Consider the following 23635-nt stretch of genomic DNA (forward strand, 5'->3'; position numbering starts at 1 on the left):
CAGACCAGACAAGTAGGCATGCAATGGATTATGGTCATTGTAGTTAATTACCACGTTTTCTGCACTCAACGATGTAGAATATTGGCCTGTTGGAAACTACAACTTCCTACTGAGCTCACAGAAAACACTAAATGGAATTCAAATAATTGAACCAAGGTCAGCCAATAAGTTGTTTAAAAACTGAAAGATAACTGAAATGTTGGCTAATTGACTGAGGAAAGCAAATCTCTTGTCAATTCAACCACAGACCAGTCAATTTGACAATAAGATTTCCAGTCAATTTGACAATAAGATTTGCTGTCTCCAGTCAATTTGACAATACGATTTGCTGTCTCCAGTCAATTTGACAATAAGATTTGCTGTCTCCAGTCAATTTGACAATAAGATTTGCTGTCTCCAGTCAATTTGACAATAAGATTTGCTGTCTCCAGTCAATTTGACAATAATATTTGCTGTCTCCAGTCAATTTGACAATAAGATTTGCTGTCTCCAGTCAATTTGACAATAATATTTGCTGTCTCCAGTCAATTTGACAATAAGATTTGCTGTCTCCAGTCAATTTGACAATGAGATTTGCTGTCTCCAGTCAATTTGACAATAAGATTTTCTGTCTCCAGTCAATTTGACAATAAGATTTGCTGTCTCCAGTCAATTTGACAATAAGATTTGCTGTCTCCAGTCAATTTGACAATAAGATGTTCTGTCTCCGGTCAATTTGACAATAAGATTTTCTGTCTCCAGTCAATTTGACAATAAGATGTTCTGTCTCCAGTCAATTTGACAATAAGATTTTCTGTTTCCAGTCAATTTGACAATAAGATTTGCTGGCCCCAGTCAATTTGACAATAAGATTTGCTGTCTCCAGTCAATTTGACAATAAGATTTGCTGGCCCCAGTCAATTTGACAACGAGATTTGCTGGCCGCAGTCAATTTGACAATAAGATTTGCTGTCTCCAGTCAATTTGACAATGAGATTTGCTGTCTCCAGTCAATTTGACAATATGATTTTCTGTCTCTAGTCAATTTGACAATAAGATTTGCTGTCTCCAGTCAATTTGACAATAAGATTTGCTGTCTCCAGTCAATTTGACAATAAGATGTTCTGTCTCCAGTCAATTTGACAATAAGATTTGCTGTCTCCAGTCAATTTGACAATAAGATTTGCTGTCTCCAGTCAATTTGACAATAAGATTTGCTGTCTCCGGTCAATTTGACAATAAGATTTGCTGTCTCCAGTCAATTTGACAATAAGATTTGCTGTCTCCAGTCAATTTGACAATAAGATTTGCTGTCTCCAGTCAATTTGACAATAAGATTTGCTGTCTCCGGTCAATTTGACAATACGATTTGCTGTCTCCAGTCAATTTGACAATAAGATTTGCTGGCTCCAGTCAATTTGACAATAAGATTTGCTGGCTCCAGTCAATTTGACAATAAGATTTGCTGTCTCCGGTCAATATGACAATAAGATTTGCTGGCTCCAGTCAATTTGACAATAAGATTTGCTGTCTCCAGTCAATTTGACAATAAGATTTGCTGTCTCCGGTCAATTTGACAATAAGATTTGCTGTCTCCAGTCAATTTGACAATAAGATTTGCTGGCTCCAGTCAATTTGACAATAAGATTTGCTGGCTCCAGTCAATTTGACAATAAGATTTGCTGGTCCCAGTCAATTTGACAATAAGATTTGCTGTCTCCAGTCAATTTGACAATAAGATTTGCTGTCTCCAGTCAATTTGACAATAAGATTTGCTGGCTCCAGTCAATTTGACAATAAGATTTGCTGGCCCCAGTCAATTTGACAATAAGATTTGCTGTCTCCAGTCAATTTGACAATAAGATTTGCTGGCCCCAGTCAATTTGACAATAAGATTTGCTGGCCCCAGTCAATTTGACAATAAGATTTGCTGTCTCCAGTCAATTTGACAATAAGATTTGCTGTCTCCAGTCAATTTGACAATGAGATTTGCTGTCTCCAGTCAATTTGACAATAAGATTTTCTGTCTCCAGTCAATTTGACAATAAGATTTGCTGTCTCCAGTCAATTTGACAATAAGATTTGCTGTCTCCAGTCAATTTGACAATAAGATGTTCTGTCTCCGGTCAATTTGACAATAAGATTTTCTGTCTCCAGTCAATTTGACAATAAGATGTTCTGTCTCCAGTCAATTTGACAATAAGATGTTCTGTCTCCAGTCAATTTGACAATAAGATTTTGGCTGTTTCCAGTCAATTTGACAATAAGATTTGCTGGCCCCAGTCAATTTGACAATAAGATTTGCTGTCTCCAGTCAATTTGACAATAAGATTTGCTGTCCCCAGTCAATTTGACAATGAGATTTGCTGTCTGTCAATTTGACAATATGATTTTCTGTCTCTAGTCAATTTGACAATAAGATTTGCTGTCTCCAGTCAATTTGACAATGAGTCAATTTGACAATGATGTTCTGTCTCCAGTCAATTTGACAATAAGATTTTCTGTCTCCAGTCAATTTGACAATAAGATTTGCTGTCTCCAGTCAATTTGACAATAAGATTTGCTGTCTCCAGTCAATTTGACAATAAGATTTCTGTCTCCAGTCAATTTGACAATAAGATTTGCTGTCTCCAGTCAATTTGACAATAAGATTTGCTGTCTCCAGTCAATTTGACAATAAGATTTGCTGTCTCCGGTCAATTTGACAATAAGATTTGCTGTCTCCAGTCAATTTGACAATAAGATTTGCTGTCTCCAGTCAATTTGACAATAAGATTTGCTGTCTCCAGTCAATTTGACAATAAGATTTGCTGTCTCCGGTCAATATGACAATAAGATTTGCTGGCTCCAGTCAATTTGACAATAAGATTTGCTGTCTCCAGTCAATTTGACAATAAGATTTCTGTCTCCAGTCAATTTGACAATAAGATTTGCTGTCTCCAGTCAATTTGACAATAAGATTTGTCTGTCAATTTGACAATAAGATTTTCTGTTTCAGTCAATTTGACAATAAGATTTGCTGGCTCCAGTCAATTTGACAATAAGATTTGCTGTCTCCAGTCAATCAATTTGACAATAAGATTTGCTGTCTCCAGTCAATTTGACAATAAGATTTGCTGTCTCCAGTCAATTTGACAATAAGATTTGCTGTCTCCAGTCAATTTGACAATAAGATTTGAGTCAATTTGACAATAAGATTTGCTGTCTCCAGTCAATTTGACAATAAGATGTTCTGTCTCCAGTCAATTTGACAATAAGATTTGCTGTCTCCAGTCAATTTGACAATAAGATTTGCTGTCTCCAGTCAATTTGACAATAAGATTTGCTGTCTCCAGTCAATTTGACAATAAGATTTGCTGTCTCCAGTCAATTTGACAATAAGTCAATTTGACAATAAGATTTGCTGTCTCCGGTCAATTTGACAATAAGATTTGCTGTCTCCAGTCAATTTGACAATAAGATTTGCTGGCTCCAGTCAATTTGACAATAAGATTTGCTGGCTCCAGTCAGTCAATAAGATTGACAATACAATAAGATTTGCTGTCTCCAGTCAATTTGACAATAAGATTTGCTGTCTCCAGTCAATTTGACAATAAGATTTGCTGTCTCCAGTCAATTTGACAATAAGATTTGCTGTCTCCAGTCAATTTGACAATAAGATTTGCTGGCTCCAGTCAATTTGACAATAAGATTTCTGTCAATTTGACAATAAGATTTGCTGGTCCCATTTTGACAATAAGATTTTCTGTCTCCAGTCAATTTGACAATAAGATTTCTGTCTCCAGTCAATTTGACAATAAGATTTTCTGTCTCCAGTCAATTTGACAATAAGATTTGCTGGCCCCAGTCAATTTGACAATAAGATTTGCTGTCTCCAGTCAATTTGACAATAAGATTTGCTGGCTCCAGTCAATTTGACAATAAGATTTGCTGGCCCCAGTCAATTTGACAATAAGATTTGCTGTCTCCAGTCAATTTGACAATAAGATTTTCTGTCTCCAGTCAATTTGACAATAAGATTTTCTGTCTCCAGTCAATTTGACAATAAGATTTGCTGTCCCCAGTCAATTTGACAATAAGATTTGCTGTCTCCAGTCAATTTGACAATAAGATTTGCTGTCTCCAGTCAATTTGACAATAAGATGTTCTGTCTCCGGTCAATTTGACAATAAGATTTTCTGTCTCCAGTCAATTTGACAATAAGATTTCTGTCTCCAGTCAATTTGACAATAAGATTTTCTGTCTCCAGTCAATTTGACAATAAGATTTGCTGTCTCCAGTCAATTTGACAATAAGATTTGCTGTCTCCAGTCAATTTGACAATAAGATTTGCTGGCCCCAGTCAATTTGACAACGAGATTTGCTGGCCGCAGTCAATTTGACAATAAGATTTGCTGTCTCCAGTCAATTTGACAATAAGATTTGCTGTCTCCAGTCAATTTGACAATATGATTTTCTGTCTCTAGTCAATTTGACAATAAGATTTGCTGTCTCCAGTCAATTTGACAATAAGATTTGCTGTCTCCAGTCAATTTGACAATAAGATGTTCTGTCTCCAGTCAATTTGACAATAAGATTTGCTGTCTCCAGTCAATTTGACAATAAGATTTGCTGTCTCCAGTCAATTTGACAATAAGATTTGCTGTCTCCAGTCAATTTGACAATAAGATTTGCTGTCTCCAGTCAATTTGACAATAAGATTTGCTGTCTCCAGTCAATTTGACAATAAGATTTGCTGTCTCCAGTCAATTTGACAATAAGATTTGCTGTCTCCGGTCAATTTGACAATACGATTTGCTGTCTCCAGTCAATTTGACAATAAGATTTGCTGGCTCCAGTCAATTTGACAATAAGATTTGCTGGCTCCAGTCAATTTGACAATAAGATTTGCTGTCTCCGGTCAATATGACAATAAGATTTGCTGGCTCCAGTCAATTTGACAATAAGATTTGCTGTCTCCAGTCAATTTGACAATAAGATTTGCTGTCTCCGGTCAATTTGACAATAAGATTTGCTGTCTCCAGTCAATTTGACAATAAGATTTGCTGTCTCCAGTCAATTTGACAATAAGATTTGCTGTCTCCAGTCAATTTGACAATAAGATTTGCTGGTCCCAGTCAATTTGACAATATGATTTGCTGTCTCCAGTCAATTTGACAATAAGATTTGCTGTCTCCAGTCAATTTGACAATAAGATTTGCTGGCTCCAGTCAATTTGACAATAAGATTTGCTGGCCCCAGTCAATTTGACAATAAGATTTGCTGTCTCCAGTCAATTTGACAATAAGATTTGCTGGCCCCAGTCAATTTGACAATAAGATTTGCTGGCCCCAGTCAATTTGACAATAAGATTTGCTGTCTCCAGTCAATTTGACAATAAGATTTGCTGTCTCCAGTCAATTTGACAATAAGATTTGCTGTCTCCAGTCAATTTGACAAGAGACGGTTCGTTGTTGAGTTGTTACATGTAGTACCTTTAATTCACTGTGTTGCATAAGTTCAACTGTTGTTCTTTTTACAATGGTTTTCATAATGGTTTTCATAATGGTTTTCATAATGGTTTTCATAATGGTTTTCAATGATTTTGCCTGTATGTGAATTCAATCAATGCTCATTCTAAGTGTTTCAATTGTATGATTCCTATGTTTTTGTTTCGAAAAGGAAATAAAAGCATTTTGTTTGTCTGGACATTTTGAACCTTAATTAAAGAACAGATGTTTGAAATTAACTCTATGGTGAAGTTCTGTTCTCATTTAACATTCACTTGTACTTACATTTCACTTCCTGTTTCAAAAGACCAATAATGTTCCTTTAGAAACCCTTTGATGATGAGGGTTTGAAACATTTCCAATTGGAACGGCCTGGTTTGGACAAAATACAACTGTCAAACTATCCCTCACAATACTATTAAGCACCTTATCAGTTGACTTTTTCATATTCAGATGACTGTTTAGAATGCATGAATCACTAGTTAAATGTTCATTTTCTGTAACTTGTGTCATTTTTATCGCTGTCATCTATCTCCTGTCATCATGTGGCGGAGTTTGGGTAGAAAATGTCATTGGAGGGTGTGTGTGGTCTCCTGGCATCACTTCATGTTTTTCCACTCTCTCTGTCACGTGAAGATCCTCCATAGGCTTTTGTCAGTGACAACAGATCCCTCTTTTTATGGTCATAATAAACCTTCCTGCTGAATTTCAATCTTGACAGGGCTGCGACACAGTCATTTAATTCACCCTCTGGCCTTTCATGTACAAAACCTTCAGAAAGTATTCACACCCCTTGACTTCTTCCACATATTGTTGTGTTACAAGCGGAATTTAAAATGGATTACATTGAGATGTTTTGTCACTGGTCTACACACATAATGTAAAAATTCTGTTAATTTTTATAAATGAAAGCTCAAATGTCTTGAGTCAGTATTCAACCCCTTTGTTATGGCAAGCCTAAATAACTTCAGGAGGAAATATTGCTTAACAAGTCACATTAGTTGCAAAAATGGTGTTTAGTAGTGTTTAATATGATCAACCACAAAGACCATGGAGCTTTTCCAATACCTCACATTAAAAAAGCAGACATTTATTATACCTGTGAGCGTAGTGAAGTTATTAATTACACTTTGGATGGTGTCTCAATACTCCCAGTCAATACAAAGATACAGCCGTCCTTCTTAACTCAGAAAAACGCTCAGGGATTTCACCATGAGGCCAACGGTGACTTTAAAACAGTTTAATGGCTGTGATAGGAGAACACTAAGGATGGATCAACAACATTGTAGTTACACTGCTATACTAACCTAATTGACAGAGTGAAAAGAAGGAAGCCTATAACAGAATAAAAATATTCCAAAACAAGGTACTAAAGTAATACTGCAAAACATGTTTTTGTCCTGAATATAAAGCTTTATGTTTGGGGCAAATACAATACAACACGTTACTGAGGACCTCTCCGTATTTTCAAGCATATTGGTGGCTGCATAATGTGGGTATGCTTGTAAAATCCTAGAGGGAAAACCTGGTTCAGTCTGCTTTCCACCAAACACTGGGTGATGAATTCACCTTTCAGCAGGAGAAAAACCTAAATCACAAGGCCAAATCTACACTGGAGTTGCTTACCAAGAAGACAGTGAATGTTTGTCTAGCAATGGTTGTCTAGCAATGATCAACAACCAATTTGACATTTTGAAAAGAACATAATCCAGGTGTGGAAAGCTTTTAAAGACTTACCCAGAAAGAAACGCTGTAATTGCTGCCAAAGGTGATTGTAGCATGTATTGACTCAGGGGGTCAAATTCTTATCTAATGAAGATATATTTGTCTTTTATTTTTCATATATTTATTTTTTTACAAATGTAAGACTCTTCCACTTTGACATTACAGAGTATTTTGTGTAGATCTTTGGGAAAAAATACAATTATATCCATTTTAATCCCACTTTGTAACACAACAAAATGTAGAAAAAGTCAAGGGGTGTGAATACTTTCTGAAGGCACTATATGTGGGTGTGTGTGTTTGAGGGTAGAGCTGTAATTGGAAATTAAAACTTTGCTTGGCTTAATTTATTCACAGCTTATTTAATGTCTTTATGATTTATACCATGTTTGGATGAAGAGGGGGAGGAAGAGGGTATGGGGTGTTACTGAAATTGACTGCACTGCTTTAATTGGATAAAATTAGGATTTTTCTCTGACCTGGTTGGCCTCATCAGTACTCCCCCAGCACAGGGCCAGTGACACGTGGTTAGTTAGAAACGAGACCATTCCCAATGCTGGCTCAGTTAACAATATAATGACTCATCCTCAGACACATGCAATAGGCCTGCAGAAGAGTTGTCTGTATTTGCTACTACTCATTATGTGATCTGCATTAGGGATTGTTCAACTAGCTGGCTCAAACTGATCCCCTGATCCATGCTGATCGACCATGTCTATTCCGCTGTGCTGACCATACCAGCCTTTGCTGTGCACTGATTCCACCGTGTTTTCACCCACAACACAATCTTCATCACTGAACTTCATTTTGTGATGTAGTCTTTGATCATGATGTTATTGATGTGGGAGAGGAGCCTATTGATCATGTATCTGCTGTCTTAACCAGCATTGATAGAGAGCAGCAGGCAGGTGCATGATTCTGGGTGCCAGGTAGGTAGCACAGGGAAGCATGAGGCAGGGCTCTCTGCTACTGAAACTGCTGCAGCCTTGAGACACAGAGGAGGGTACCACCTGCTCCTTATCAGTGGACACCTTCTGTCCTCCCTAAACTCTCCTTCGTTCTCTCTCCTCCACACCCTGGGGGAAGAGAGGATGTGATCAACCTGGCAATGCCAGGCTAGAGAGGCTTATTCTAGGTGTTGTATTAGGAGAGATGCCCAAACCGACATAGCAGAGGAAGTCATTAAAGAGAAAGCAGTAGTAGCAGTTGGATAGAAGATCCCCTTATTCTAACAAGAGGGTGCTGGAGGCTAGAAGATCCTCTTATTCTAACAAGAGGGTGCTGGAGACTAGAATATCCGCTTATTCTAACAAGAGAGTGCTGGAGGCTAGAAGATCCCCTTATTCTAACAAGAGGGTGCTGGAGGCTAGAATATCCGCTTATTCTAACAAGAGGGCGCTGGAAGCTAGAAGATCCCCTTATTCTAACAAGAGGGTGCTGGAGGCTAGAAGATCCTCTTATTCTAACAAGAGGGTGCTGGAGGCTAGAATATCCGCTTATTCTAACAAGAGGGCGCTCGAGGCTAGAAGATCCCCTTATTCTAACAAGAGGGTGCTGGAGGCTAGAAGATCCTCTTATTCTAACAAGAGGGTGCTGGAGGCTAGAATATCCGCTTATTCTAACAAGAGGGTGCTGGAGGCTAGAATATCCGCTTATTCTAACAAGAGGGTGCTGAAGGTATTGATGGTGAACGTAAAGGCACTGGCGCAACGAACCGCCCTTGCTGTCTCTGCCTGGCCGGTTCCCCTCTCTCCACCGGGATTCTCTGCCTCCAACCCTATTACGGGGGCTGAGTCACTGGCTTACTGCTGCTCTTCCATCCCATCCCTAGGAGGGGTTCGTCACTTGAGTGAGTTGAGTCACTGACGTGATCTTCCTGGTTTGGGGGTCCCCTCGGGTTTGTGCCGTGGGGGAGATCTTCGTGGGCTATACTCAGCCTTTTCTCAGGGTAGTAAGTTGGTGATTTGAAGATTTCCCTCTAGTCGTGTGGGGGCTGTGCTTTGGAAAAGTGGGTGGGGTTATATCCTGCCTGGTTGGCTCTGTCCGGGGGTATCGACGGACGGGTTCCTTCGTGTCTCCCGACCCCTCCTGTCTCAGTCTCCAGTATTTATGCCGCAGTAGTTTATGTGTCAGGGGGCTAGGGTCAGTCTGTTAAGTCTGGAGTATTTCTCCTGTCTTATTCGGTGTCCTGTGTGAATTTAAGTATGCTCTCTCTGATTCTGAGCACTAGGACCATGCCTCAGGATTACCTGGCCGGATGACTTCTTGCTGTCCCCAGTCCACCTGGCCATGCTGCTGCTCCAGTTTCAACTGTTCTGCCTGGGGCTATGGAACCCTGACCTGTTCACTGGACGTGCTACCTTGTCCCGGACCTGCTGTTTTCGACTCTCTCTCTCTACCGCACCTGCTGTCTCTAACTCTGAATGCTATGAAAGCCAACTGACATTTACTACTGAGGTGCTGACCTGCTGCAGATGTTTATACATCAGCATTGCTTGCTGTTTGGAGTTTTAGGCTGGGCTTCTGTATAGCACTTTGTGACATCAGCTGATGTAAAAAGTGCTTATAAATCAATTTGATTTGAAGGCTAGAAGATCCCCTTATTCAAACAAGAGGGTGCTGGAGGCTAGAAGATCCCCTTATTCAAACAAGAGGGTGCTGGAGGCCGGAAGGTTCCCTTATTCTCGAAATGCTACACTCAGGTATGAGAACCTGTTCCAGTGTCGACCCAGCCTATTTTTATTTGTACATTTTTATTTCACCTTTATTTAACTAGGCAAGTCAGTTAAGAACAAATTCTTATTTTCAATGACGGCCTAGGAACAGTGGGTTAACTGCCTGCTAAAACTTCTTACCTGGGAATATTGAAGACTCATGTTAAAAGGAACCACCAGCTTTCATATGTTCTCATGTTCTGAGCAAGGAACTTAAACTTTAGCTTTCTTACATGGCACATATTGCACTTTTACTTTCTTCTCCAACACTTTGTTTTTGCATTATTTAAACCAAATTGAACATGTTTAATTGTTTATTTGAGGCTAAATTGATTTTATTGATGTATTATATTAAGTTAAAATAAGTGTTCATTCAGTATTGTTGTAATTGTCATTATTACAAATAAATAAATAAAGAAGTGGCCGATTAATCGGTTTTGGCTTTTTTGGGCGTCCAATAATCGGTATCGGTATCGGCGTTGAAAAAAATCATAATCGGTCGACTTCTAGTCCAGATTGTCTAGCCCGGCTGATTTGTAGGGGTCCAGATTTTGCAGCTCTTTCAGAACATCAGCTGACTGGATTTGGGAGAAGGAGAAATGGGGAAGGCTTGGGCGAGTTGCTGTGGGGGGTGCAGTGCTGTTGACCGAGGTAGGGGAAGCCAGGTGGAAAGCATGGCCAGCCGTAGAAAAATGCTTATTGAAATTATCAATTATAGTGGATTTATCGGTGGTGAGTTTCCTATCCTCAGTGCAGTGGGCAGTTGGGAGGAGGTGCTCTTATTCTCCATGGGCTTTACAGTGTCCCAGAACTTTTTTGAGTTTGTGTTGCAGGAAGCACATTTCTGCTTGAAAAAGCTAGCCTTGGCTTTTTTAACTGCCTGTGTATATTGGTTTCTAACTTCCCTGAAGAGTTGCATATCACAGGGGCTGTTCGATGCTAATGCAGAATGCCACAGGATGTTTTTGTGTTGGTTAAGGGCAGTCAAGTCTGGAGAGAACCAAGGGCTATATCTGTTCCTGGTTCTAAATTTCTTGAATGGGGCATGCTTATTTAAGATAGTGAGGAAGGAATTTAAAAATATATATATACTATATGATAGTCCAGTTTTGAATACAGACAGTTTAATTGCTAAAGTGGATATTTATTAGTAGAGTAATATATTTTTCACGGCATGCAGTATGTATCATGTATTTGAGCCTCCTTAGCAGTCGGTGGGTTTAATGGAAGTTTAATGGGAGAGATTCAGGTCACATTGGAAGAAGTGTTTTAGGGACGATGGCCAAGCCCTGCGTGTTGAAAAAGCTCTTAGCGTCTTATTGGCTAGCATCAGGAAGGGAATAGACAGGCATCGATAGTAGGGATAATAGGTTCCAACTAAATTTACCCCTCCTCTCCAGTTACCTGTCTTAAATTGTTTTTAAATTGCTCTCCCTTTTTCTCTCTCCATCGATAGGTAGGAAGCCAGCACTGGTTGAATATTCTAGGAACCACTGTCTGGAAAACATTTCAGTGGTTGATTTATGACCATTACAGGACTCACAGTGGAACACAAATACAATTGACTTAAGTTTATATTGTTTACGTTTTAGGGATGTTAAGGAGTCTGTGTGATCTGCCTTACCCTTCAGCTGTTCATCATCAATCAACTTTATCAGCCTACTGTCACAATACTCAATATTCATTCGGTCTGCACTGGTTCCTCAAAAGCAGCATCGTAACAGACTATAGATGGAATACCAAAATGTGTGAATAGCTTATCTCATGCTGGGCTGTAGAGAGTTTCAAATGGATGTTTAATCCATGCCTGGAATACTGCATATACATGTAGAGGAATATCTGATGTTTGGAAAAGGTGATAGTAGAAAGCGTGTTCTGTATAAGTGACAGACAGACCGCATGATGGTATATTTATGTACCATTACAGCTGTTCAGGATTCAGGACACAAGTGGCTAGAACAGGTTAATCCTATCTGCTGTCTCCTATCTCACTGCTGTCTACGGGGGAGGACTTGACACCTGTCTGGTTAACACACTCTCAATGGCATGAAATTGCCTGTGACATGGCATGGGTTTCTCCAGTCCATACACACCTCTTACCCTTTCTCTGCCCCTACAATACAACACTGACAGTGTCCACTCAGGGGTGTCCTAGTAGAAGATGATCTGTCTGGTTAGCTATCAGTCACCTGGAGGTCAGTGTTTAGGGGGGTAGCACTAGGAAAGGTCCCAGTCAGGATGCAGACATGCACTCATACTGTAGGCCTGCTACACGGAGCCTTACTCTCTGTCTTGTTGCGTGTTTGCATAGCTCCATGACAGTATGGTGGCCCAGCCTCAGACCGGACCGGGCCATATTTACCCAGGATTCACAAGGGTTTCTCGCTGAGGGTCACAGTGAGTGAGCAAACACCATGGGCGGGGTTGTCTCGCTGGCTGGCTGCTGTTTACTCTCGCTACAGTGTCAGGAGTGTCCTTGGGACAGTGTGCAAACAGTCAGTTACCAATCCGCAGACGCTGGCAAACCCATATTATTTCAACATAATTCTCTCATGTCCCGGATTTACCCTAATGTGTGTTTTTGATGTTTTTAAAATGTTTTTAAATCGGTTTATCTTGGCGAGCCCATGTGACAACGTAATGCTTAGTCAAGATGATTTATATGGGAGTCTTAGTTACTGTCTGATTGCATCAATATTTTCTTTAGAATAAAGGTTTATCTTAAACCCCTATTCCCTCACTCTTAAGCCATTGCTGACCACAAACTGCTGTGGTTTTGGTTTAGACATTTTACCATTCCACTGGCTCCTTTGGAGTGCGGTCCTCTCCCTCTCCAAAAAACTGATAATAGATTGTAGATGATAGGAGGGGAGGAGGAGGAGGAGGGAGTGCTGGTAAGAGGGGGTGGAGGTGTGTGGATTTGATCTGGGCGATAAGGCTCTCTCTCTCTATCAGTGCCCAGAGCTGTTTGAGCCCTGCCTCGCCATCCATCACTGGCCTGGGGAGCCGCCACCGCCACAATCGCACCGCCGCAATGTGTGCTGCATAGCAGATGGGGCAGAGTGCAGCAGTCCACCCCCCCCCGAGCCTGGTTTCTTATGTTTCTCAAATGCCATGTTAGTTACAGTCCCTATACACGTTTTGGCTCAACATCAGCGCAGCACAGGGACTGGAACATTCACTGCCTCTGACACACCTGTAGGCAAATCCTTGGCAAGGTTAATAGTGTTGATTACGACAGTTCTACACAGTCTCTTTGAGGATGACTGTGGCAGTTGCTAATCATGCATTCTCTCAATACCTTGCTCTCTCATTATTTATAAGCTACCTTTCCCATGTAGGTAATCAGTATGGGGGAAGGTATAGGGATATTTCACACTGGGCCTGAACATTTAAATGGGCCATCACTCAACTTCTGGACAGCACTGAGTCTATGTGATCACATTCCCCAGATATGGAGAAGGTCATGGGTGGTAATATGACAGGCATGCTACATCTGTGTGTGTGCTGGGTGGGTAATTGGCATGAATGAGTGATCTGAGACTAGCAGTCCAAAACTTCTCAGACAGGATGCAGTCCATGGACTTCCCCTGGGCGAGCTAGCTCGTCTGACAAAAACAGTGAGAATTTAAACTCTGTGTGTTTGTGTGATTGTGTAAGTATGTGAGTGTGTGGATGTGATTGAGTAAGTGTGTGTACCCACCCGTTGACCATCCCGCCCCCTTCCCCAAGGGCTCTGACCGCCGGCAGGAGGAAGGAGGCAGGCCAGCGTGCGCCTGGCAGGAGAGGATTAAGAGACAAAGTTTGGATTGATGCGGTCCAACAGTGTCAGCCAGTCAGCTCCACGCCTCTCATTAGGATACGCCGGCGGAATGTAAAATGTCTGCCGCTGATGGCAGCTTAAGCCCCGGAGAGTGATGATGCCGAAACAGCCGCAGAGGGACTTGAGAGAGACACGCGGCAGCCAGGCAGCAGCTTTGGTCACTATCACCTCTCCTGTCCCTGTCAGTGTCAATGTCCTCGTACTGTCTCTGTCCCTGTTTCTGTCACTGTCACCTCTCCTGTCCCTGTCAGTGTCAATGTCCTCATACTGTCTCTGTCCCTGTTTCTGTCTCTGTCCCCCTCCCTGTCCCCATCCATCTCTGTCCCTGTCTCTGTCCCTGTCACTTTGAGACGGACAATTTATCGCTTTGTCAACTAGAGTTTGTATCAACTAGAATGTGTTTCAACTAGAGTGTGTATCAACTAGAATGTGTTTCAACTGGAGTGTGTATCAACTAGAATGTGTATCAACTGGAGTGTGTTTCATCTAGAGTGTGTTTCAACTAGTGTGTGTATCAACGAGAATGTGTTTCAACTAGAGTGTGTTTCAACTAGTGTATGTAGCAACAAGAATGTGGTTCAACTGGAGTGTGTATCAACTAGAATGTGTATCAACTAGTGTGTATCAACTAGTGTGTATCAACTAGAGTGTGTATCAACTAGAGTGTGTATCAACTAGAATGTATCAACTAGAGTGTATCAACCAGTATGTATCAACTAGAGTGTATCAACTAGAGTGTGTATCAACTAGAATGTGTATCAACTAGTGTGTATCAACTAGAGTGTGTATCAACTAGTGTGTATCAACTAGAGTGTGTATCAACTAGAATGTGTATCAACTAGAGTGTGTATCAACTAGTGTGTATCAACTAAAATGTGTATCAAATAGAGTGTGTTTCATCTAGAGAAACATTGAACTAGAGAGTGTATCAACTAGAGTGTGTATCAAGTAGAGTGTGTTTCAACAAGAGTGTGTTTTAATGAGAGTGTGTTTCATCTAGAGTGTGACAACTAGTGTGTATCAACTAGAGTGTGTATCAACTAGAGAGTATCAACTAGAATGTGTGTCTACGAGAGTGTATATCAACTAGAGTGTGTGTCTACTACAGTGTGTATGTGTTTCAAGTAGAGTGTATCAACAAGAGTGTGTCAACTAGAGTGTATATCATCTAGAGCAGGGGTGTCAAAGTCAAATGGACGGAGGGCCAAATAAAAAATTTAGCTACAAGCCGAGGGCCGGACTGTTCGAATGTTCATTGAAAAATTTTTAAATGACGCATATAGTCTAGTGAACCTAATTGAACCTACTGAAAACCTAACAAATATATTCCAATATGATCAGATAAATAAAGCAATATTTTCTTATGGCTCTGTCAGTAATCTTTAATTTTCAACAGACACAAAAGACAAATTTCCTTTATATAAAAATCCCCATAACATGAACATTAAATGAAAGAAACCGGTATTCAAGGCACCATCAGTAGCCTATATTTTCTATTTTAGCAAAAGTGGGCTAAATTTACTTCAAAGAAAAAAACAATAATAGCAATTTTCTATCATCCACTCAACTGAAATATTTTTAAAATATAATTGGATTGAAATACAATAAAATAAAGTGCAAAAATCTATTAATCAAAAACAACACTTTGTTTAAGGAGAAGTAACATGCAGTGAAAACAAATATTAAACTTTAACTTTTAAACTTGAACTGAGTAAAAACTCTAAATATGTGATTGCACAGTAATGTTCACTTGTTTGAGGTTGAGGGTGATACTTGGTGGTGTCCCATCTTTTCCACAAGTTCATCAATGTTCGGGGTAAGGCTCTGAGCTGAGGAAATCCTCAGAATTGAGTGGAGGTGTTCAGCAGTAAGTCGACTTCTGTGTGATGTTTTGTTCAAGTTCATCAAAGAAAACAGTTGTTCACACAGGTATGTGCTGCCAAACATAGACAACGTTTGAGCAGCCTGGATGCGCAGCTGGGGCATTGTGTCGGGGAGGAAACGGGCGAACTCCGCAGCACCCACTGCCGCATATTTTGCCCTCAGTGCATCATTGCATTGGAGGTCAATCAACTCCATTTGGAGGTTTGGTGGTGAGCTTTCCACGTCAACAGCAAATGGGTTACCGAGCAGTTCCAACCTGCTTTTTGTGCTTCAAAGTCAGCAAATCGGCGTCGAAAGTCAGCGGCAAGCATACCTATTTTATCAGCCAACTGTGCTCTCGGGAACGCACTGGTAGAGAGCTTCTCTTTCATGGTCTGGCAGCTGGGAAAGTGGCTCAAATTTTCTTTCCGCATCTCGTCTCCCACAGAGTCAGTTTGGTTTTAAATGCCTTCACTGTACTGTACATATCAGAGATGACACGATCCCGACCCTGCAGCTGCAAGTTCATTGCATTCAGATGACTCGTAATGTCACACAGAAAAGCCATTTCACACAGAAACATTTCGTCTCGGAGTTGTGTTGTGTCTTTCCCTTTGCTGTCCAAGAACAGACAAATCTCCTCACGAAGCTCGAAACATCTTTGAAGCACCTTTCCCTGGCTTAGCCATCGCACCTCTGTGTGATAAGGCAAATCACCATGCTCCGTTTCTAACTCCGTCAGAAATGCCTTGAACTGGCGGTGATTCAAACCTTTGGCTCTGATAAAGTTAACTGTGCGCGTGATGATGCTCATTACATGCTCCATTTTCAAGGCTTTACCGCACAACGCTTCCTGGTGTATGATACAATGATAAGCTGTCAGCTCACCTGTCGCGTTTTCCTCTTGCATCTTTTCCCGTATCTTCGCCACCAGTCCGCTCCTGTGTCCACACATCGCAGGTGCTCCGTCGGTTGTCAAACCCACGAGTTTTTCCCAAGGCAGCTCCATCTCATTTACACATCTTGACACCTCTTCATACAAATCATGCCCCGTAGTTGTGCCATGCATAGGACGTAAAGCCAAAAACTCCTCTGTCACGCTTAGGCTGGAGTCCACTCCGCGGATGAAAATTGACAACTGGGCAATGTCAGAAATGTCGGTGCTCTCATCCACAGCCAAGGAATATGCAATGAAATCTTTTCCCTTTTTCACAAGCTGCTCTTTTAGATTGATGGACAACTGGTCTACTCTCTCGGCAATGGTGTTTCTGCTCAGACTCACATTTAAAAAGAGTTGCCTTTTTTTCTGGGCAAACTTCGTCACAAACTTTAATCATGCAGTTTTTGATGAAATCCCCCTCCGTAAATGGCCGGGCTGATTTAGCGATCTCTTCTGCCAAAATAAAACTGGCCTTGACAGCAGCCTGGCCTTGTGATTTGGCTTTTTTGAACAGAGCCTGTCGAGATTTGAGGCCTCTTTTAATTCCTCTGCCTTTTGTAGCCTTTGTTCCATGTCCATATTCTTGTTTTTGTCCGCGTGTTTCGTTTCATAATGTCGTCTCAGATTATACTCTTTCAGTACCGCCACACTTTCTCCACACAGAAGACACACAGGTTTTCCAGCTACCTCCGTGAACAAATACTCCGACTCCCACCTTGTTTGAAACCCCGGTTCTCAGTGTCCACCTTCCGTTTTGCCATTTTTGATGGGTATCTGAAAGTTAATTTTACTGTGATGCTGACAACTGCTGTGCCAATAAATATTGAAATGAAGCAGCCTACTGCTCGGTGCGTCACCGTTGCATTGTGGGAAATGTAGTATTGGTGCGTGTAAAAGATCTGCGGGCTGCCGGCTTGCTGCGGTCTGCGGGCCGGTTCTAATAATAAATCAAGATCATCCCAGGGGCCGTAAAAAACCTTCTCGCGGGCCGGATGTGGCCCGCGGGCCTTGACTCTGACATATGTGAACTAGAGTGTATCAACTGGAGTGTGTATCAACGAGAATGTGTATCAAATAGAGTGTGTTTCATCTAGAGAAACATTGAACTATAGAGTGTATCAACTAGAGTGTGTATCAACTAGAGTGTGTATCAAGTAGAGTGTGTTTCAACAAGAGTGTGTTTTAACGAGAGTGTGTTTCATCTAGAGTGTGACAACTAGTGTGTATCAACTAGAGTGTGTGTTTACTAGAGTGTATATCAACTAGAGTGTGTTTCATCTAGAGTGTATCAACTAGAGTGTGTATCAACTAGAGTGTGTATCAACTAGAATGTGTTTCATCTAGTGTGTATCAACTAGAATGTGTCAACTAGAATGTGTATCAACTCGAGTGTGTATCAACTAGTGTGTGTCTACTAGAGTGTATATCAACTAGAGTGTGTGTCAACTACAGTGTATCAACTAGTGTGTATCAACTAGTGTGTATCAACTAGAATGTGTTTGTATGTGTGTCTACTAGAATGTGTATCAACTAGAGTGTATATCAACTAGTGTGTGTCTACTAGAGTGTATATCAACTAGAGTGTGTGTCTCCTAGAGTGTGTGTCAACTAGAGTGTATCAATTAGTGTGTATCAACTAGAGTGTGTATCAACTAGAATGTGTTTCAACTAGAGTGTTTCAACTAGTGTGTATCAACTGGAGTGTATTTCAACTAGAATGTGTTTGTATGTGTGTCTACTAGATTGTGTCTATGAGAATGTGTATCAACTAGAGTGTGTGTCTACTAGATTGTGTCTACTATAATGTGTATCAAGTAGAGTGTGTGTCAACTAGAGTGTGTCTACTAGATTGTGTCTACTATAATGTGTATCGAGTAGAGTGTGTGTCAACTAGAGTGTGTGTATACTAGACTGTGTCAACTAGAGTGTATGTATATCAACTGTATTTATGTTTAGGGACAGAGATAAAACACTTTGTTTCAGCATTTGTGAGCATGTTCATGTTGTATGAATGTGAGATGTGTTGTGAACTACATGTGTTTCAAAGTGTGGCATTGATCGTGTGTGTCTTCATGTTTACTTTAAGGGTGTGATAAAGAACAGGGAGGTAGGTCATTTAGCTCATCTGTCTCGCAGCGCAGTTTGACTTTCCTACAGTCCTCTATGCATCCATCTTGTGAATAGTCCTCTGTCCCTGGGACCCGGGCCCTGCCTGCATGTGCTGAATGGGCTAGTATTGATTCACAAGATTTCTATCACATTCCTGACAAGGACACCTGCATTTAGACAACCTTTATTTTACACAGTTGTTAATTACGTTGATTTTTGTTGAAAGTGTCTTTAATCTACAATATAGTAGTGCTGAGCGATTAGTGCTTTCTGAGTTTAGTTCAGTTTTGATTTGATTATAAAATAAAAATCACGGTTCTTATCATTTTTGAAAATGTTAAATGCATTATGAAATGATCACCTGCCTTTTCCATGACCCTGACAGTGGATTGAATTCTGTAACAAAACCAAATAAAACAATTAATAAGAGCCCCATGATGCTAGTAAATATCCATTACTGCTTATCACTTATTAACCATAATGTATTCACATTACTTATTTTATGATTCTTTATCCTTGAAGTCATCATCAAATCTCTGCTCAGGTAGTATCAGCCAGCCAGCCATTGTGCTCCCCATTGAAGGAGTCATCCTATTTAGCTAAACTAGTACCTAGTTGGCTTACAAAATAATTTCACTAGTTCATACTTTCAAGACTGCTTATTACCAACTAACCCCAACTGTCAATCAAGTAGAGCAACCTCACAAACTGTCTCTATCTGCGGCATGCGGCATATTGGCATATCTGCGGCATGCGGATAAGAGCGTTGGGCTAATATAAGAAATCCCCCAATGCCCTCCGATGAACCATCAAACAAGCAAAGCGTCAATACAGGACTAAGATTGAATCGTACTGTTACCGATACCAGTATCCTGTGTGTGTGTATGTATCCTGTGTTCTTTTCTCTCCTTCTCCCCTCACAGGTGAAAATCATCTCTCTCCAATCAGTCACCAATCCAATCATCAATCAGAAGACACACCTCCTCCTGTTTCCTACCCAATCACAGTTCCTTTCCCTTGGTTTAAAAACCCCATCAGTTGTTTGCTCTAGAGCTCAATCTCTCTGTAAATGCCATGTCTGTAGCTCTCTGTGTATTAACCTCTCTTTGTGTATTAACCTCTCTTTGTGTATTAACCTCTCTTTGTGTATTAACCTCTCTTTGTGTATTAACCTCTCTTTGTGTATTAACCTCTCTTTGTGCATTAACCTCTCTTTGTGCATTAACCTCTCTTTGTGCATTAACCTCTCTTTGTGCATTAACCTCTCTTTGTGCATTAACCTCTCTTTGTGTATTAACCTCTCTTTGTGTATTAACCTCTCTTTGTGCATTAACCTCTCTTTGTGTATTAACCTCTCTTTGTGTATTAACCTCTCTTTGTGTATTAACCTCTCTTTTGTTTGAGCACCTCCATAGAACTTTCATCACCTGTGATTATTGTTTTAGTTATGGTGTTTGTTTGTTTGCTGGTGGAAAAAGGGGAAACCAAGACAAGTCGCCCATGGGCATACACTACCCGTAGGTAGACTTTGTTAAATACACTAGTTTGAACTGGGCGGACCACCCACTGTATTTTTGGTTAGTTAGTTAGCTGTTGTTAAAGTAGGCTAGTTTAGCTTAGGGGTGTTTTTGAATACTTATTGTTTCTTTCCTTGGGTCCAGCTCAGCCCCTTTTCCTGCTCCCCCCCCATTACCGTGTGTTTTACAATAAACCCTGAGTTTGACGGTAGATTTCAGTTGTCCTGGTTATTTCGTTCACACTTTTTTACTTTGTCACTATTATAAATTGCATGAGTTATGTTACGGGTCTCATTACCACCCCCCCTAGACTGTCGGGACAAAAGGGATTCGTAACAGCACTATACCGGCTCTGACGCTCGTCAGATGTGGCAGGGCTTGCAAACTATTACAGACTACAAAGGGAAGCTGCGGGCAGCCCAGTGACACGAGCCTACCAGACGAGCTGAATGACTTCTATGCTCACTTCGAGGCAAGCAACACTGCAGCATACGTGAGAGCATCAGATGTTCCAGACGACGGTATGATCACTCTCTCCATAGCCGATGTAAGACCTTTAAACAGGTCAACATTCACAAGGCCACAGGGCCTGACGGATTATTAGGACGTGTGTTCTGAGCATGCGCTGACCAACTGGCAAGTGTCTTCACTGACATTTTTAACATGTCCCTGACCGAGTCTGTAATACCAACATGTTTCAAGCAGACCACCATAGTCCCTATGTCCAAGAACACCAAGATAACCTGTCTAAATGACTACCAACCTGTAACACTCAGGTCTGTAGCCATGAAGTGCTTTGAAAGGCTGGTCATGGCTCATGTCAACACCATTATCCCAGAAACCCTAGACCCACTCCAATTTGCATACCGCCCCAACAGATCCATAGATGATGCCCTTTACACTCCAGTTGAAACGCACTCTAGATGAAACACACTCTCGCTGATACACTCTAGTTGATACACACACTAGTTGATACACACTCTAGTTGATACACACTCTAGTTGCCCTTTCCCACCTCGACAAAATGAACACCTGCGAAGGTATGCATCCTCAAAAAGTTCTACAGCTGCAACATCAAGAGCATCCTGACTGGTTGCATCACCGCCTGGTATGGCAAGTGCTCGACCTCTGACCGCAAGGCACTACAGATGCTAGTGCTAACGGCCCAGTACAGACAGATTACCGACCATACCTTCTCTGCTATGCAATCTGGTTTCAGAGCTGGTCGTGGGTGCACCTCAGCCACGCTCAAGGTCCTAAAAGATATCTTAACCGCCATCGATAAGAAACATTACTGTGCAGCCGTATTCATTGATCTGGCCAAGGCTTTCGACTGTCAATCACCACATCCTCATCGGCAGACTCGACAGCCTTGGTTTTTCCAATGATTGCCTCGCCTGGTTCACCAACTACTTCTCTGATAGAGTTCAGTGTGTCAAATCGGAGGGTCTGCTGTCCGGACCTCTGGCAGTCTCTATGGGGGTGCCACAGGGTTCAATTCTTATACCCACTCTCTTCTCTGTATACATCAATGATGTCGCTCTTGCTGCTGGTGAGTCTCTGATCCACCTCTACGCAGACGACACCACTCTGTATACTTCTGGCCCTTCATTGGACACTGTGTTAACAACCCTCCAGACGAGCTTCAATGCCATAACTCTCCTTCCGTGGCCTCCAACTGCTCTTAAATACAAGTAAAACTAAATAAATGCATGCTCTTCAACCGATCGATGCCTGCACCTGCCTGCCCGTCCAGCATCACTACTCTGGACGGTTCAGACTTAGAATATGTGGACAACAACAAATACATAGGTGTCTGGTTAGACTGTAAACTCTCCTTCCAGACTCACATCAAACATCTCCAATCCAAAGTTAAATCTAGAGTCTGCTTCCTATTTCGCAACAAAGCATCCTTCACTCATGCTACCCTTGTAAAACTGACCATCCTACCAATCCTCGACTTCGACGATGTCATTTACAAAATAGCCTCCAATACCCTACTCAACAAATTGGATGCAGTCTATCACAGTGCAATCCATTTTGTCACCAAAGCCCCATATACTACCCACCATTGCGACCTGTACGCTCTCGTTGGCGGCCCTCGCTTCATACTCGTCGCCAAACCCACTGGCTCCATGTCATCTACAAGACCCTGCTAGGTAAAGTCCCCCCTTATCTCAGCTCGCTGGTCACCATAGCATCACCCACCTGTAGCACACGCTCCAGCAGGTATATCTCTCTGGTCACCCCCAAAACCAATTCTTTCTTTGGCCACCTCTCCTTCCAGTTCTCTGCTGCCAATGACTGGAACAAACTACAAAAATCTCTGAAACTGGAAACACCTATCTCCCTCACTAGCTTTAAGCACCAACTGTCAGAGCAGCTCACAGATTACTGCACCTGTACATAGCCCACCTATAATTTAGCCCAAACAACTACCTCTTTCCCTACTGTATTTATATTGCTCCTTTGCACCCCATTTTTATTTCTACTTTGCACATTCTTCCACTTGCCTACCTGGTTAAATAAAGGTTAAAAAAACAAAAAACATCACTGGTGCCAAACTTCCTGCCATCCAGGACCTCTTATACCAGGTGATGTCAGAGGAAGGCCCTAGAAACTACCAAAGACTCCAGCCACCGTAGTCATAGACTGTTCTCTCTGCTACCGCACGGCAAGCAGTACCGGAGCACCAAGTCTAGGTCCAAAAGGCTTCTTAACAGCTTCTATCCCCAAGCTGTAAAACTCCTGAACAGCTAATCAAATGGCTATCTGGACTATTTGCATTGTCCCCAACCCCCATTTTTATGATGCTACTTCTCTCTGTTTATTATCTATGCATAGTCACTTTACCTACATGTACATATTACCTCAATTATCTTGACTAACCTGTGCCCCTGCACATTTGTACCGATACCCCTTGTATATAGCTTCCTTACTGTTATTTTATTGTTGCTCTTTAATTATTTGTTATTTTTCTATTTTGTTCTTAATTTTTTGAACTTCAGTTTATTTTAGTGAATACTTTCTTCATACTTATTTTTCTTAAAACAGACTTGTTGGTTAAGGGCTTGTATTTCACTGTAAGGACTACACCTGTTGTATTTGGCGCATATGACAAATACAACTTGATTTGTTAAACCGAAAAGTCGCTGGTTCAAATCCCTGAGCTGACGAGGTGAAAAATCTGACACTCTAACCTTGAGCAAGACACTTAACCCAAAATGCTCCTGTAAGTCGCTCTGCACAAGAGCGTCTGCTAAATTTGACATTTGTCATTCCGCTCTCATGCAGTCTCATATGGCCTGTGCAGTGTTGCTAACTCCTCAGTAAGGAAATTAGCTATTGGCTGTCCTAAAAGTTGCTAAATGATGTCATCACCTAATTTGCATAATTGGCCATGTGCATATAATTGTGATGAATGCTGTAGGAGAGGGGAATAACGTTGTGGGAGAGACAAAGTGAGTAAAAAACACCCT

The 23635-nt window shown here is 41.2% G+C and overlaps 1 long non-coding RNA gene across 1 annotated transcript; it reads right to left on the reverse strand.

Moving 5' to 3' along the window:
* Positions 1 to 19601: 19601 nt before the first annotated feature.
* LOC127930048 (uncharacterized) lies at positions 19602 to 20349 on the reverse strand. Its single transcript, XR_008136615.1, has 3 exons — positions 19956 to 20349; positions 19776 to 19919; positions 19602 to 19739 (listed from the first exon to the last, which is right to left on the reverse strand). It is a non-coding gene; the product is annotated as an uncharacterized LOC127930048 (long non-coding RNA).
* Positions 20350 to 23635: the final 3286 nt, after the last annotated feature.

Source organism: Oncorhynchus keta, chromosome 5 (genome assembly GCF_023373465.1).
Source record: "Oncorhynchus keta strain PuntledgeMale-10-30-2019 chromosome 5, Oket_V2, whole genome shotgun sequence".
Lineage (NCBI taxonomy): Eukaryota > Metazoa > Chordata > Actinopteri > Salmoniformes > Salmonidae > Oncorhynchus > Oncorhynchus keta.